We start from the raw sequence: 16,465 nt of genomic DNA, 5'->3' as shown, positions 1-16,465 counted from the left end.
TTAAAAGTTGAATAAAGGAGAAGCTATGAAGTTTAGGATATTTCTAATTCTTAATAAAAATTATTAAGCACAAGAAACTAGAAGGTTATAAAATACCATTCTTTAAAGTCCCTAAATGTCATCCCTCATAACAAAGAATATAGAATTTATCTCCCTAATTATATTTACTAGTTATGCTTTTCAGTACTAGATCACACACAAACTTTTCAAACAGAGAAAAATACGGTACACAAGGAATTATCAATATCATTCTAATCACCATCATTAATACCCACAATTTACACCCTAAAAACCTAAACCAAAATGTGATCATTATATCCATCAGCCCATACGTAAACAAAAGAAATGCTAGGTATATCCAGAAAAGACAAAAACTCTTGATTTGAAAAGATATATACACCCCAATGTTCACAGCAGCACCATTTACAACAGCCGAGATATGGAAGCAACATAAGTGTCCATCGACAGATGAATGGATAAAGAAGATGTGGTACATATATACAATGGAATACCACTCAGCCATAAAAGGAATGAAATAGTGCCATTTGCAGCAACATGGATGGACCTAGAGAATGTCATAGTAAGTGAAGTCAGACAGAAAAACAAATATTATATGATACCACTTATATGTAGAATCTAAAAATTAATACAAATGAATTTATTGACAAAACAGAAACAGACTCCCAGACGTAGAAAACAAACTTATGGTTACCAAAGGGGAAAGGGGGGATGGGGAGGGATAAATTAAGAACATGGGATAAACAGATACACACTATTATATATAAAATAGAATAGCAACAAGGATTTACTGTATAACACAGAGAACTATATTCAATATCTTATAATAACCTATAATGTACAAGAATATATATATATATATCTCCAGATCACTTTGCTGTACCACCTGAAACTAACACAATATTGTAAATCAACTACACTTCAATTTAAAAAAAATGCTAGGAATGACTGGATCTGCTAGCTATGAATAGAAATCGCCGATGTATTCTACAAGGTACTAAGTACATCACTGTTCTAACTCATTTGATTCTCACAATAAGCCTAAGTGATAGAAACTATTATTTTTCCTATTTTAGCCATGAAGAGACTGAGGCAAGGGGAGGTAAAGTCACTTGTGAAAGGTCACAGAGCTGCAGTAAATCAGGCAAGACCCTGAACACAGTCCTACTTCAGAGCCTATTCTTTGTCACTTAAGATAATGGCTTCCACCTTCATGAACTTTATCTTTTATGAAAGAAGATGACACATCAGCAGGTGATACACATTATATGAGGAACTGAATATACACTAAAGAAGTTTAGGATAGGGCAACTGCTGGCTGAGTGATAAGGGAAACAGAAACATTTCATTCAGGTTCTAGGGTGGGATTTTGAAAGGTCAAAATGAAGGGTTGGAGCCTTCGGAGCAGAGGAATGACTTGAGGGCAGACAGGTGCAAGGCACGTTTTTCAGGATGGCAGTAACGGACTGAAGGGAGTGAGGGGGCATGGAGAGGGCAGTGGTCACTACGGCAAGAAAGGAGAGTGGAACCAGATTGTAGGAAGTCTTTCATTCAAAGCTAAGAAAACAACTGTCAAACTCTCAGCTCCTGAGGACCACCTAGTGTGTGTTTTCTGTTTGGCACATATGTGGATCACCAGTTTTAGATAACTTGACAAATAGAGACCATCCACAATTTTAAAGGTACAGAATAAACAATATGTTAAGCTCACTAATAATAGGCATGGTTCTTCATATCCTTTTACAAGAAGACGGTATTTGCAATCTTCTACCAAGCTGTACCCAGCCTGATGGATAGTTTGGTCTGTATGGGCAGCTTCCACAGCGAGTTGCTTTAACTATCACTCTTGATATTTACTAAAGAAAAAAAAACCCTTAACTTATACACCACTGAGAAAAACAGATGTCGTGAATACACAAATTAACATATTTACGGATTTAGTTTTCTGAGCAACAAACAGTCAAGCACTGGGAACATGTCAGACTCTTTTGGTTCATGTCTTCTGCATCACAGTCCAATTCTAAAAAGAAATGTTTGTATCTTTCCCCCCGACATCATTACATCTTGTCTCACGAGAGGTAAGTCCAGGTAAGTAGTATGCCAGAAAGTGTTTAAAAACTAGTTCTCTGGGGGGAAAAGTCCTGCTTTACAGCATTTGTCAGTTCCTGTGGTGTAAATGTTCCCTCCATGGCAGATTTCAAGCTCCCAACGTGACAATGCTGAGTTGGGAAGAGCCGCTCTCCCAGGCCGGCAGGTTACTGACCATATCTCAGATAAGCTACTTGAGCACAGCAGTTGGAATCATATAGAGTTATGAATTTCTCAGTTACAGCCTCAGGTTTGAAAAATGCATTTTTTCCTAACTCATTCTAATTTTCTCTCTTGAGCTCCTATTCTGTCCAATGTAGAAAATCAATCTGATCATTTCAGAGGCACTCAGTCCAGTTCATGGATTTCTCAGTCAATTCAGGATTTTATTTCTGTCACCTTCAGCTTCGAAATGCTTGCAGGGATCTGCCTCCCTTCCTGCCGACCCTGGGGGCAGTGGAGACCGGGACCACTCTTTCTCCGTGTTTTGCGTGGGCGGTCAAGCAGCTTCCACTCCGCACCTAGGTGACTGGCTGCAGGTTAGTTGGGACATGCCTTTGTCACAACATTCTGATGCTCGTCCTCCCATCCCTGGTGTGACTCTTTGCCCACACCCACCACTTCACGCCCTAACTTCTGCATCCATTCTTGGTGCCCACAGCAGCTCCTGGTTCCCCTCACATGCCATCCGGGGCTGACGTGGGAACTGTCACAGCACCGTCTCTGCAGTGCAGCAGCAGGATGATTTAGTGACTTCTCTTGGGGCGGGCACTCTCCTCTGCAAGCACCCTTCCACATACAGACACCTGAGTGTGAATGAAGGGTTCTGTCAAGTTTCCTACTATGGACTTAGTTTGAGGACAGGACTTCAGGGAAAATGATCCCTCACACTTGCTCTCTCACGTCTCTTCCCTCAGTGGGGTATGGGGAAAAGGGATTCCTTTAGGCTGGTCATTTCCCCTTTCAAATCGTTTATATTTTAGATCTAAAAGGTACCCACTTAACTTTGTTCCCAAGCTGGGCAGTGACCATCCTTTCCCTTAAGCCATGGGTGGCGTGTGCCTATCTGCGCTGAGAGGGGAGACGAAGGACCAGTGGGGAGGTCATGTCTACTTCTGCTCCCCCCATCACCCCACATAGAGAAATAGCCACTGAGGCAATTATTATTGTCATTAAAAGTGCTCATATTTCATCCTTCATTAGAGGAATTTATGCACTCCCCTTTCCCAACATTAACCAGTTTACTTTCATGCAAAAAAAAAAAAAACAGAAACCACTGCCCACTTTTTTGCACAACACAATAAAAAGAGCCCCCCAACCCCTCAGTTCCTAGCAACCTTGGTTTGGTAAGACAGTCACACTGAGATCTGTGACTGTGCGCCCACTCTCCTCTGTGAGCAAGGTTTCTTGCATCCATCCAGGGCCACCTCAGTCCAGTTCCACGGCATCTTCCAATCTGCAACATGCACCAAATGACCCAGAACACAAGGAAAAGTGCTGTCTCCTGCAGTGTGGGTCACCAAGGCTAACCAGATTCAAAGACCGATGAGTCCTTTGCGCTTACATAGGCAGAAGCAAGATTAAAACTCAGAAATCAAAGTGGTTCTTACGTTGAAGAAAGCAGGAGTCGACTAGTATTTTCTCATATTTACTCCTCCACATCCAGAACCACTGAAAAAATCTAGGTTGTGATAGTGTCTTTTGAGAGAGGAATTTTGCGAACAGTTTATTCTACTTTGCTCCCCAAGCATAATATTAGTAATGAGATGGGGTTTTGCTATTAGGAGTGCAACTTTGATGCGTATCAAATTCATAACATTCACACTAGAAGACACTAGTTTAGATCCGTTTTACAATCTGTAACTCTTTATTGATAGTCTCTATTTGTTGAGACACCATGTTCCTGGTTTCCTTTGGCTCTTTGAGCGTATTTAAGAGAGACAATTTAAAGTCTTTGTCTAGTAAGTCCAATGTCTACCCAGTGGTTTTCTTATTTAGATGCCTGTATGAAATCACCACATTTAAATATGCACATATCCCAACTTCTATGATTTAATCTTTGTACTAAAATCATGGTCACTCCTTATATTTATGACATTGTATATTTATTAGATTTGTAGAAGAAATATAAGTAATAACACACAAATTAAGCAAAGATAGGTTAGTTAGCAGAAACTATACAGACATGCCTCAGAGATACTGGGGAATGAAGACCACCACAATAAAGCAAATACCACAATAAAATGAGACACAAATTTTCTGGTTCCCAGTGCATATAAAAGTTATGTTTACATTAAACTGTAGTCTACTAAGTATGCAAGAGCATCACATCTTTTTAAAACTGTACATACTTTAATTTAAAAATGCTTTATTACTAAAAAATGCTATCATCTGAGCCTTCACTGAGTCATAGTATTAACATCAAGATCACTGATCACAAATCACCATAATAAATATGATAATAATGAAAAAGTTAGAAGTATTGTGAGAATTACCAAAATATGACACAGAGACACAAAGTGAGCAAATGCTGTTGGAAAAAATGGTAATAACAGACTTGCTCGACACAAGGCTGCCGCAAACCTTAAATTTGTAAAACCACGATTATCTGCAAAGCACAATAAAACAAGGTATGCCTGTACTCTGTTAGTGAATTGCAGACAATTCATATATTCTTACACTTTAATTTGTGAAAAGTTTTTAAGTATTTTTTATTCCTTTTTCCTTGAAACTACCAAATTATCTGCTCAACCACTGCAAAATATTAGCTGGACTTCGGAAAGCACGTTCAGAAACACCTATACATGCAAGGGAGGTAGGACTGAAAGTCTTAAGCAGGCAAAAAACAAGGTCACAACTGTGCTTTAAATTTTATTTTTATTGAGGAAAGCCTCAAAGTTGCATGACTTCAAAACTGCAAGGTTATTAAAATAACCTTGCTTAGAAATCCAAAAACTGCATTAGGGTAGTAGCAATGGAAACCGCCCACCCCCAAAAAAAAAGAGTGTAAGAGAGACAGATTGCAAACCACGAATACACAGGATTTATCATCTTCAGGAGGAGGGATCAAGGGAGAAATAAAAGGTGATTCTAAGAATTTTAAGCCATGGTGATTAAGATAACCACCAGGAATCAGAAAAGAAAAATAATTACAAGCAGAAGCTGGTTTAGATGTGATATATTTAACTTAAGACTTATGTTGAGCTTTTTTGTGAAGACAAGACATCTAGCAGGCAGCTGGAAAATTCCAGCAGGCAGTTGAAAATACAAGATAGGAGATTGTTAGACATGTTTCTTCTCTAGCACAAGTGTGGGAGATGTCTGCACAGGCCTCCTCCTGAGGCCCTGGCAGTGGATCAGCTCATTCAGGGAGGGCATGCACAATGCCAAGGTCAAAGACAAGGCTTTGGAAAAACCCACATAAACATTGTCATTTTGGCATGGAGTCTCTGATCTTGTTTTTCATTTTTATATAGTCTATTAAGTCAGTTGTATTTTATATGGCCAATTTTAGTCAATTTTATGTGTGTCCCTTTTCTTTTGTTGTTAATATTCATGATATGTCAATTTTTTTAAAAAGGACTCAAGGGAAAAGGTAAGAGAAGAATAACAAATAATCATCAAATCACTGAAATGTGATTTTAGGCTAGCTTCCTACTTAAATTATTGGAGCTTTAAGGACCTAACAGTTCCCACTGAGGGAGAAAATCTCTGATATAAAGTCCTATTTGAGAAGAAACACAGAGAAGTCCTTCTAAAATCGTGTAATTTTTGTACATCTTTTCCCATGGAATTACATCTGAAGGGCAGCCTTCAAAAGGGTTACAGTTAAAACTCAGATGAGATAATTTATGGGAACAGATTTTAATTTGCACAACTATTAGAGAGACAGACAGACAGACAGACATGTAATATATGAAGTGACGTCAGTAAGATCGCAGAACAGGAAGTCTCCCACTCATATACCCCTTAAGCAACAATAATCTGGCAGCCATCCACGGACAGAAGCCCCTTTGTGGGAGCTTTGGGATCCAGCCGCAGGCCCAGAGAAGTCTTGCCCCGCCCAGGGACCCACCAGGAGACACGCCTGACGGTACCGCCTGGAGGTAGGCCCACTGATTTTAATCCAAAAGGAGATTCTGAAACAGTCCTGTAACTAAGCCCCAGCCCTCCCAGCTGCCCTTCAGGGGCTGGGCAGGCCAGCCGTCGCTGGTGTGACTGCAGATCTTAAAGCAGCCGCATCACCTGGCCCCAGGCCCTCGCAGCTGCGGTTAGGGAGCAGTCTTGCCAGGATACACGTCATCCCTGCCCCCAGAGGTAGGTCCTCAAACCTTAGTCTGACTATGGATATAGAAGTGGTCCTGGAACCCAGCTCCACACCCTCTCAGCTGCAGACCGGGAACAGTCCTGCCCACTCAGGGACGTGGAGGGAGACACACCCACCCTGAAGTGGCCCTGTAACTGGGCTCCAGCCCTTCCCGGCCACAATCCGAGAGCAGTCCCACCTGCCCTGGGACCTGGTAGGAGACACGTGCCTCCACGCCCCTGAAGGCAGCAGGCCTGCAGACCTTGTCCCAGCTATGGACCCTGAAGCAGCCCTATGAATCAGTTCTGGCTCCTCTCAGACACAGTCTGGGACTAAACCTGCCTGCCCAGGGACCTTCCCAGCGATGTTCCTCCAAATGCACAGACACTAGCGCAAGGCTACTTAGATCACGAAAAATCAGGCAAACATGACACCACCAAAGGACACTAATAAACTTCCAGTAATTGACCCCAAAGAAATGAAGGTCTCTGGCCTAACAATTCAAAATAATCATCTTAAGGAAGCTCAATGAGATACAAGAAAACACAGACAGATAAGTAAACAAAATCAGGAAAACAATGTATGAATAAAATGAGAAGCTTAACATTTCCAAGCAGTCTTTTGATGAGGTGCAGCTCAGAACTTTCCCCCTTGAGGACAAAGGTGGAAGATTTTATACATCAGTTCTCATCTTCTGTCGGTCAAGGTAGCCTCACAGGCAGGCAATAGTGCCCATACCCCACCATCAGAATTTATGGTGCCCAGTGGTTCCCTGGAAGCAGATCATCCCTCAGCATCAGAGGAGCCACAGGGCAGGAAGCTACAGGTAAGTGGTACCACCCAATATGAGACCCTGTTACACCTGTGGGAAGTTGAACTTGATCCTGGTTGGAGAAAGAGGCGGGGCTGAGAAGATGTAAATGTTGCTGAAGAGGTGTCCAACACACAACAGCACATCTATAATTATAATAGTCTCTAATATGAGTGAATGCAAAAAAGATGGTCTTCTACTGCTGGCTATAGTCACACTTCCACTCCATCCTCTCCTAGGTAAGATGCTCAAGATACTTATGCATGGATCAGACCAGAAAGCTCTAGGCCCTGCTTTCATTGTTTCTCTGGTTATGCAACCCACCATGCTTTCAGAACACATGTGCACCCCAGCCGAGAGAGAGCATCTCAGGCGGAGGCCAAGCCCGACCCCCTTCACACATGTATGCCAATATTTTGTTCACGAGAGAGAATGGCTTTTAATTTTCCTTCCTTGTTTGTCCTTGACAGGGTTTGGTATCAAGGTTATGCTGGTCTCATAGAATGAGTTGGGAAGTATTTTGACTTTTTTTCTGTCCTCTGGAAGAGAATGTGTAAGATTCGAGTCGTAGCTCCCCTAAAAGTATTTGGAAGAATTCACATATGAATTCATTTTAGCCTGGAGTTTTCTGTTGGAGCGTGTGAATTATGGATTTACTACCTTTACCTGACAGAGGAATATTTAAATTTTATTTTATTTCTTGGGCACAATTTTTCAGGTTGCGTTTTTCAAATAATTTGTTCAATTCATTTAAATTTTCACAATTATTAGCAGGAAGTCTGTTAAAATATCCTCTTATTATATTTTTGTCTTACTGATTGTCTATATCACATGTTTTCTATTTCATTAATTAATGTACTGTTCTTTTATTCCTTTTCTTTTCCTTACTTTGGGTTTAATCTGTTGTCCTTTTTCTAATTTCTTGAGAAACTGAAGAAGTAGGCAATGGATGGGTTATTAATATTTAGCTTTCCTTCTTCTGTATTATGTGCAGTTAAGGCTACCAATTTGATCTAAGCTGCATCTCACAATTCTGACCTATAGTATTTTGTTATCAGTGAGTTTAAACGTTCCCTAATTTCCACTGAGATTTCTTTTTGAGAAGTGTGTTAATTAAATTCCACACCTTTCTGGGTTTTTAAGTATTTTTTAATTATTGATTTCTAGCTTAATTCAACTGTACTAGGGCACCTACTCTGCATGATATAAATCCTTTGAGATTTGTTGAAACAATTTTTATGGCGCCGAATAAATTTAAGTAAGTATTCTAGGTACTCTGGATAAGAATGTGTATTCTGCAGTATTTGGAGGCAGAGGTTTATATATGCTACTCATTATATAAATATAAATTACATATGTAAATATTTTGTCAAATTTGTTAACTGCTGTTAAAATCTGTATTTCCACTGATCTTTTCTTTGGCATACTTCTTAAATAAGCTACAGAGACAGAAATATTAAAAACCTCTCACTATGTTTAGTGTTTCAATTTGTAATGTCTATTTCTCCTATTATTTCTGTCCATTTTTCTTTCTGTATTTTGAAGCTCTGTTATTTCGTGTAGAAAATGTCAGACTCACTATATGGTATTTCCTTTTTCTCCAGGATCTTTGACCCTGAAGGCCTGGCTATCTTGGTTTTTCCCAGGTATCTTCAAGCGGTTAACACTTTTTAGCTGGTTTACTTGTTTATAGAAAGGCAGCTAACTGTTATGGGCTGAGCGTGTCTCCACCCCCACCCCCCAAATTCATACACTGAAGCCATACCCCCCAATGTGATGGTATTTGGGACCTTGCAGAGGTGGTTAGGTTCAGATTAGGTCCTTAGAGTGGGACCCCCCTGATGGATTAGTGACCTTATAAGAAGAGGAAGACAGATCTTTCTCTCCCTCCCCACACGCAAGCACCAAGGAAAGGCCACGTGAGCACACGGCAGGAAAGAGGTTGCTGCAAGCCAGGACAGGCTCTCACCAGGAACAGAACCTGCTGACACCCTGATCTTGGACTTTCCAGCCTCCAGAACTGTAAGAAAAGAATGTCTGTTGTTTAAGCCACCTGGTTTGTTGTATTTTATTATAATGTCTAAAGCTAGTGTTTAGACTAGAGTTCAGACACTAGCTTTTCTAAATTACTCACACAGCCAGCCACCTTGGTAGTTTCAGTTCCTTTAACGGGAGGTAAGACAAAGCCTTAGGTAAAGTTTTATCATCCAGAGTTTCCTGGGAGATCAGGCTGTGTGTGGGACTTCACTTGAAATCGCTTTCTTCCCCTTGCTAATCCGGCTTCTTACACCCCCTCACTGTTTTCTCCTGGGAACCATCCCCTAATAAACCTTTAGCACCACAATTGTCGGTCCAGGGTGTGCTTCTGGGAGAACTCAACCCAATACATCACCCAATTACTTACTCACTGTTCATTTTCACTGTACCTACATGTGAAATTTTCCTCCTCAACAGAATGAAAAATATTAGATATACACAAAGAAGTGTAACCTAATATTAATGATAATTTAAAATTTTATGAATGTATTTTAACTGACTAAATTTAAGTTCCTGTATCAATTTCAATAGGTTCATATTTATAACTTGAATTCCTATACTTTATAACAGTTGAAGACATTTCCTAAGCCAGGCACATTCTGTGTCTTCTAGTTTGAGAGGACTTAGAAGGACAGACTGCCTTAAGATTCTCCCCTTCTTCTTGAAAAGCCATCAGTGTCACTCACTCACATGCTTTGAAAATCTCCATTATTAGAGTGAGTCAAAAGGAAAAGAGATGGTGCCTATAGAATATTACAAATAAAAAGAGTACATTGTCAGACAATTTAGAGATCCCCAAATTCAACCCCATACTTTTACAGGAAAGGAAAAAAAGAGAGGAAATGTCTTTTCCCCAAGACCACCCACAATTTAGTATTATAACCTAGTTTTTGTGATTCCAAAACCAGCATTTTTTATCACTATAAATTACTTAGGATCAGCTACATGGCACATTCACTGGGCTTACATCATCAAACTGATTTAGAGCTGAAGAAAGCATGGTACAGGGCAGACAAGGACGATAAAGGGTAAGACTGAGGGAGGAGCAAGACACTGGCCAGAGATCAGAAGAGAGTCGAACATGTTCTTGAGGAAGAGGGCCCAGAAGGGAGAGCTACATCCAAAGTAAGAGAGAAGCAGACATTCAGGAGGACAATCACCTCTGGTGTTAAATCAAATGAACTGACAGAAGAATAGAAGTGATTCTATATTAATCCCAGAAGTGAGAGCAAACTCTCCTATACTTTAATGACTAGAGGATACAGGCATATCAAGAAATAAGATGTAAATATTCACTAATCTTTATTTCACGTTCTCAAAGCCAGTACGCAAAATATAATCTATAAGTACATGTGACACACCACTGACCATAAAACTGATCTGCAACTTCATTTGCCAAAACTTTATTGAAATGTTAGTAAGTTTTTTTTAACTTCATAAACCAATTTCCAATTGCTAAAAAAGTAAAAATATTTTAAATAAAACCACCAGATTACCCTAGGTCACAGACTTTGACTAAAGATATATAAGAACATTTTATCTTTACTTCAAGCTAATAATGAACATATAAAATATAATTCTTTGTTTGGCCCTGAATCAAGGCCAGCAGTTTGGCTGTTGGTTTCAAGCAGGAGCCTAAAGAAGTCTCTTTCTATGGTCTATTGGCCATTTCAGAACTTTGGAAATGTAATGGTCAATTCATTAGAAAGAAACATCTAAGTCATTGGTGATAGATATGGGCTAATACTTATTTGTAGTTGATTAACACTGCGATTCCAAAATTTTGAGATCCCTGACTTAACTCATTCATTAGAATTATAATACTGTTAAATCCAATTACTACAAAAAAATTGCTGAGGATCCAAAAACAGTCAGATGATTCTGAACTGTGAGCTTTCTTTGAATATTATCCTTTCGTACGGTCAGGGCCCTGACTTGTGTATTTTAGACTTCATTCAAATAGGAAACTTATATTTACTATTGGGCTGTAAAATTTTTTTAGTTGTATATTGAACTGTGAAAGTGCATCTATATTATGGACATTGATTGAGAAAGTTACTTTCATAGTAAATGCACCATTTAAATATGGTGTTCTTCATTATATGAAAGGCATAATTCTTGCTGGATTTCATTTGCCTGGCAAGATATACAAATATTTGGAAAGTAAAATGTATTTTCTTTAATAGGAAGGGAAGGAAGACTTCCTTGCTCTTTTGAAAGGAAAATTGATTTTTTTCTATTCTGCTTATTAAATATTTTACCAATTTATTAATTATTGTAACAAATGTCTGGTAAAGGATTAGTGCCCTTAATATATAAAATTCTTGTGCAGAGTAATTAAAAACTAAAGATAAATGCTCAAAAAAAAAATTCTTTGACCCTGCTTTGCTCTATAATTAATCAAGAATAAAAAGACTCTTCTACCAGAGTTATGAGGATGCCTGAATTTTGAGATTACCTTTGTATAAATTAAAGTATATATTTGGTCCTGTGAGGTTTGCTAAAGTGGGGTTAATTGGCAGGACACACTCTGAAACTGTTTAACATTCTCTTGGGACTGTGCTTTTGTAATTCTTGTGGTTACACCACAGTGCCATGATCATTTTCAATAAAGCCAAAACCTCTTCAGTATTACCCCTATTCTTCCAAAAGAAAGCTAGAGAATTAAAGCATAGAGGTTAAGTGTTTCTTCCGTCTTTAAAAAAGTAAGGGACAAATGTAAAATACATAGCTAGTGGGAAGCAGCCGGATAGCACAGGGAGATCAGCTCGGTGCTTTGTGACCACCTAGAGGGGTGGGATAGGGAGGGTGGGAGGGAGACGCAAGAGGGAGGAGATATGGGGATGTATGTATACATATAGCTGATTCACTTCGTTATACAGCAGAAACTAACACAACATTGTAAAGCAATTATACTCCAATAAAGATGTTAAAAAATAAATAAATAAAATTACTTCCTACTTAAATAAATCAATTTAAAAACGTCTTCCTAAAAATAAATTAATTACTTAAAAAAAAAAAAAAAAGTAAGGTAGTAATGATTTAAACCCAGGAATGGTGAATTGATCCAGATAAGTCTAACACCAAAGTGTTCACTCTTCACCTAAAATGTCATGATCCACTGGAGAGAGTACAAAGGAGAGAAGCAGAGCAGGTTAACTAAGGTTCAAGTGTGCTGGAGAAGCTTGCGTCTTGTGACTACAGGGGCGACTCTCAGGGATCTGACTATTCAGGAATTTTTGTCAGGTCTAAGTGCTCACATCCCAACATTAAGAACTGTACATCTCCTAATCTCAGAGATCAATTAGGGCAAGACAGAAAAATAGGGCAAAGCTAATACAAAGTCGGGTACTTACAGCCTGACTCAGCATGAAGGTGTGGGACCCTTGCCATTCAGGTAATTATTCAGGCCGAGGGCTTACTCAGGCACATTGCATCCTGGGTGTGATGGGAAGCAGTTGATATGGAAGCAAATAAACTGTTGGCATCTTTTGTTCTCTAGCCAACTCTATAAAAATAGGCGGTCCCCAATGCAGTCAATTCTCTACACTCAGTTCGTGAGGCTCACCTACCCCATTTCTGGTCCTGGGGACCGTCAGGCAAATTTCAGACCTTCACCCACCATGCCAATGAGGCTCTCCTCTTCTGAGGCCTGAGTTTTTTCAGTCCTGTACAAAATTCATCTCTTATTCTTTTCCTCATAAAGTACTGGTTATCAAATATATTAATTTTATCATTTTAAATGTGATAAGTATAAACGATTATATGCAATATGTTTAACGGCAAGAAACATTTACCTCATCTATCCTCTTAAGCACTGACATGCACCATGCATACCTTGGGAATTTATCTCTGGGATTTTAATTTAAGCATAATAGTTACATGCAAAGAAGCACAATGATTTAGGGCAGAAATTCTCCCCCTAACCCCTTGCTGGCAATATTTGACATTTCTTGGTTTGTACCTATATCATTTCAATTTCTGCTTCCATCTTCTCATGGACTTCTTCCCTCTGTCTCCTCTGTCTCTGCGTCTCTGTGTATCTCTTTCCCCTTAAAAGGACACCAGTCACTGGATTTAGGGCCCAGCCTAATCCATTATTACCTCATCCTGATTATACCTGCAAAGACCCTAGATCTAAACAAGGTCACATTCTCAGGTACTAGGTATTAAGAATTAAATATATCGTTTAGGGGGACACAATTCAACTCACAGAAGTCTACCCTTTGCTCCCCCCAAAATTCATGTCATCATCATGCAAAATACATTCACCCCATCCCAACATCCCCAAAAGTTTTAACCCATTCTAGCATCAACTCTAAGTCCAAAATCTCATCTAAATACAATCAACACAAGAAATCCTAAATCTTATCTTCCAAACCATCTAAATTAGACATAAGTGAGACTCTGGGTATGGTTCATCCTGAGGAAAACCTCCATCTGTGGACTGTGAAACTAGAAAACAAATTATCTGCTTTCAAAATACAATAATGGGACAGTCATAGGATAGACATTCCCATTCTCAAAGGGAGAAACTGAAAGGAATAAAGGGGTTATGGGTCCAAAGCAAGTCTGAAACCCAGCAGAGGAAATTCCACTAAGTTTCAAGGCCCGAGTATAATCCTCTGTGGCTTGATGCTCTGCCCTCTGGTGCTGCAGAGGCCCAACTGGCCCCAGACTCAGGACCCATGGAGACCTTGCTGGCCTAGCTTCCGTCTCTTTCAGTCTAGGCAAGTAGTGTTTCTGCTAGGATAAAATTCTCAAAAACTGCCTCCTATGTAATTGACAGAAGCATGTCCTCCACAGATCTTTCTGGATAACCCCATCTATATCCCAGGGTTCAGCTGAGATGATGGACTGCATTCATGAGTCACACTCCTAATCTCTTTAGCAAAATGTGCCCACATCCTTGATGTTCTCTCTAGAGCATTTTTTGCAGTAGAGATAGGCTGAGAAATTTCCAACGCATCAAATTCTGGTTCCTTTTTTGCTTAACAGCTCCTTGCTCCATTTATCCCTTTCCTCCGGTGTTTTACTATAAGCTGCAAGGAGAAGCCAGGGCACATCTTCCATATGTTGCTTGGAAACATTCTGACGTAAATATCAAGTTCATCACTTACAAATTCTCCTTTCCACCCAACACTAGAACACAACTCATCCCACTTTCCCACCACTTTATTACCAGGATTTCCTTCCCTCCAGTGTCTCATAATATGACCCTCTTTTCTTTTGGAGACCTCTCCAGAAGCACTTTATCCTCCACATTTCCACCAACAGCAGTCTCTTCAAGGCAGTCTAGGATTTTTCTATCACACACCTGAAAATTCTTCCAACCTCTGCCCATTACCCAATTCCAAAGCCACTTCCATATTTTTAAATATTTGTTTCAGTAGCACTAAACTTACAGTACCAAAGTCTATATTAGTTTCCTAGGGTGGCTGTAACGAAGTATCCAAACTGGCTTAAAGTAACAGAAATTTATTCCCTCACTGTTCTGGAGACGCAAAGTCCAAAATCAAGGTGTCACCAGTCACGCATCCTCTAAAAGATCCTTCTTTGCCTCTTCCCAGCTTCTGGTGGTTGCTGGCAAACCCTGGAATTCCTTGGCTTGTAGCTGCATTACTTGAATTTCTGCTTCTGTCTTCACCTGGCCTTCTTCTCTCTGTCTTCTCTGTTCCTGTGTCTCCAAATCTCATTCTCCTTATAAGGCCTTATCTGGAGCCCACCCTAATCCAATATGACCTTATCTTAACTTGATCACATCTGCAAAGACTCTAGGTCTAAATAAGGTCACATTCATAGGTATCAGGGTTAAGACGTGAACGTATCCTTTTGAAGGACACATTTCAACCCACAATGGAATTAAGTGACAAAATTAAATTAATATACCTCAAAAAAAGTAAACTTTTCTTCTTCCCTACTGGTAGAAATGGAATAATTACATTTAACTGTAGTCTTTTTCTGATCTCCCTTCCCCATTACAGGGCCTAGTCATTACCACAGTGTAACCCAGGGCACTTCTTATCTCATAGATGCAAAGCAGTGGGCTGTTGAGCTTGATTCCTCATTTCTTGCTTGTCTGTTCTTTGGCTCTAAGTTTTCCAGATTCCATAGCAAAAAGGTAACCCTATATGTGTTTCTAGGATACTAGGATCTTTATTTGCTGATTTAGTTTATTTATACATGACCTGCTGACTTAGCTGAACACCCTTCCATAGCCTGATTTAAATACCACAAGGAATGTCAGCATACTAGTATAATATACAGCCTTTAATAAATCTTTCAAAATCTGATACTCTCTTGTGAACACTTCATGTAATTAACAGGTAAAAAAAGAAAAACTAAATAAAAAAGAAAAATGTAATCAAGCAGGTTGACAACCAGCAAAAGATAATTAAAATGATCCTGTTGTGTTTCTCCATTTCATTAACATGCAAATGAGATTCATGAAGTTTAATATTGTGTTTCACCAAGAGCCATAGAAACGAATTAAGAATGAAAATGAGTCCTACTGATAGAGACTCCTGATGAGTATATAAATTAATGAAAAATATGATTTGATCAAATCAATAACATATTATATATACATATAGAGAGAGAGATTTATTGAACCTCAACAAATGAAAATAAAGATAAATAGTTACATTAAATTTTGTATCTCTTTTGATGGGCCAAATCCTATGAAACCTTATTATAACTCAAATGGAGTGGTGGTAAATGCTAAACTCTGCTTTACTTTAAAAAGAAATACAAGATGGAAACTTCATTCTAAGGTCAATGTTGTGATGACAGCATTCCTATGGAAAGGACCATTGGTTCAGGATCTGGACTGACCCCCCATAGGGCTAGGAAATCTCACTTGCCTGTGGTAAGGGATTCAGAATTGAAAATAGGAAGAGATAGTCCAATGTGACAATAACTTTCACTATAAGGCAAATAAATGTAACAGACAAGAATTACCTACACAAATATATTCAAAGCCCACAAAATTCTCCATTTGATACAAGGATCTCAGTTATTACTCTCCAATGATATTCTCACACTAAGAAACACACAAAGTTATGGCAATTATACCTAATTAAAAAAAAAGAAACACACATAGAGGACTGTATCAAAGAATATCAGATAAAATTTTTTAAATAAACTCATGCTACAGAGTTAGATATTTATAACATGGACCATATGGCAAAACACACACACACACA

At 39.1% G+C, this 16,465-nt stretch overlaps 1 protein-coding gene and 1 non-coding gene across 4 annotated transcripts in view; one reads left to right on the top strand and one right to left on the bottom strand.

Annotated features, from left to right (window-relative positions):
* Positions 1–16,465, bottom strand: part of CNTNAP4 (contactin associated protein family member 4) — a 257,943-nt gene that overhangs the window by 196,412 nt on the left and 45,066 nt on the right. Inside the window, exon 1 of one of the 3 annotated variants that reach the window (XM_036835026.1) lies at positions 2,825–2,828. The exons of the other annotated variants lie outside the window; for them this stretch is intronic. The gene's annotated coding sequence lies outside the window, so the exon portion shown is untranslated. Of the gene's footprint in view, positions 1–2,824; positions 2,829–16,465 lie in introns of those variants that run through there. 3 annotated transcript variants of the gene reach the window in all.
* Positions 10,846–10,977, top strand: LOC118885961. The gene has a single exon (XR_005017596.1). It is a non-coding gene; the product is annotated as a small nucleolar RNA SNORA2/SNORA34 family (small nucleolar RNA).

Source organism: Balaenoptera musculus, chromosome 19 (assembly GCF_009873245.2).
Source record: "Balaenoptera musculus isolate JJ_BM4_2016_0621 chromosome 19, mBalMus1.pri.v3, whole genome shotgun sequence".
NCBI lineage: Eukaryota > Metazoa > Chordata > Mammalia > Artiodactyla > Balaenopteridae > Balaenoptera > Balaenoptera musculus.
The sequence above is the reverse complement of the archived record's forward strand: the minus strand, read 5'-3'. Positions and strand labels throughout refer to the sequence as shown.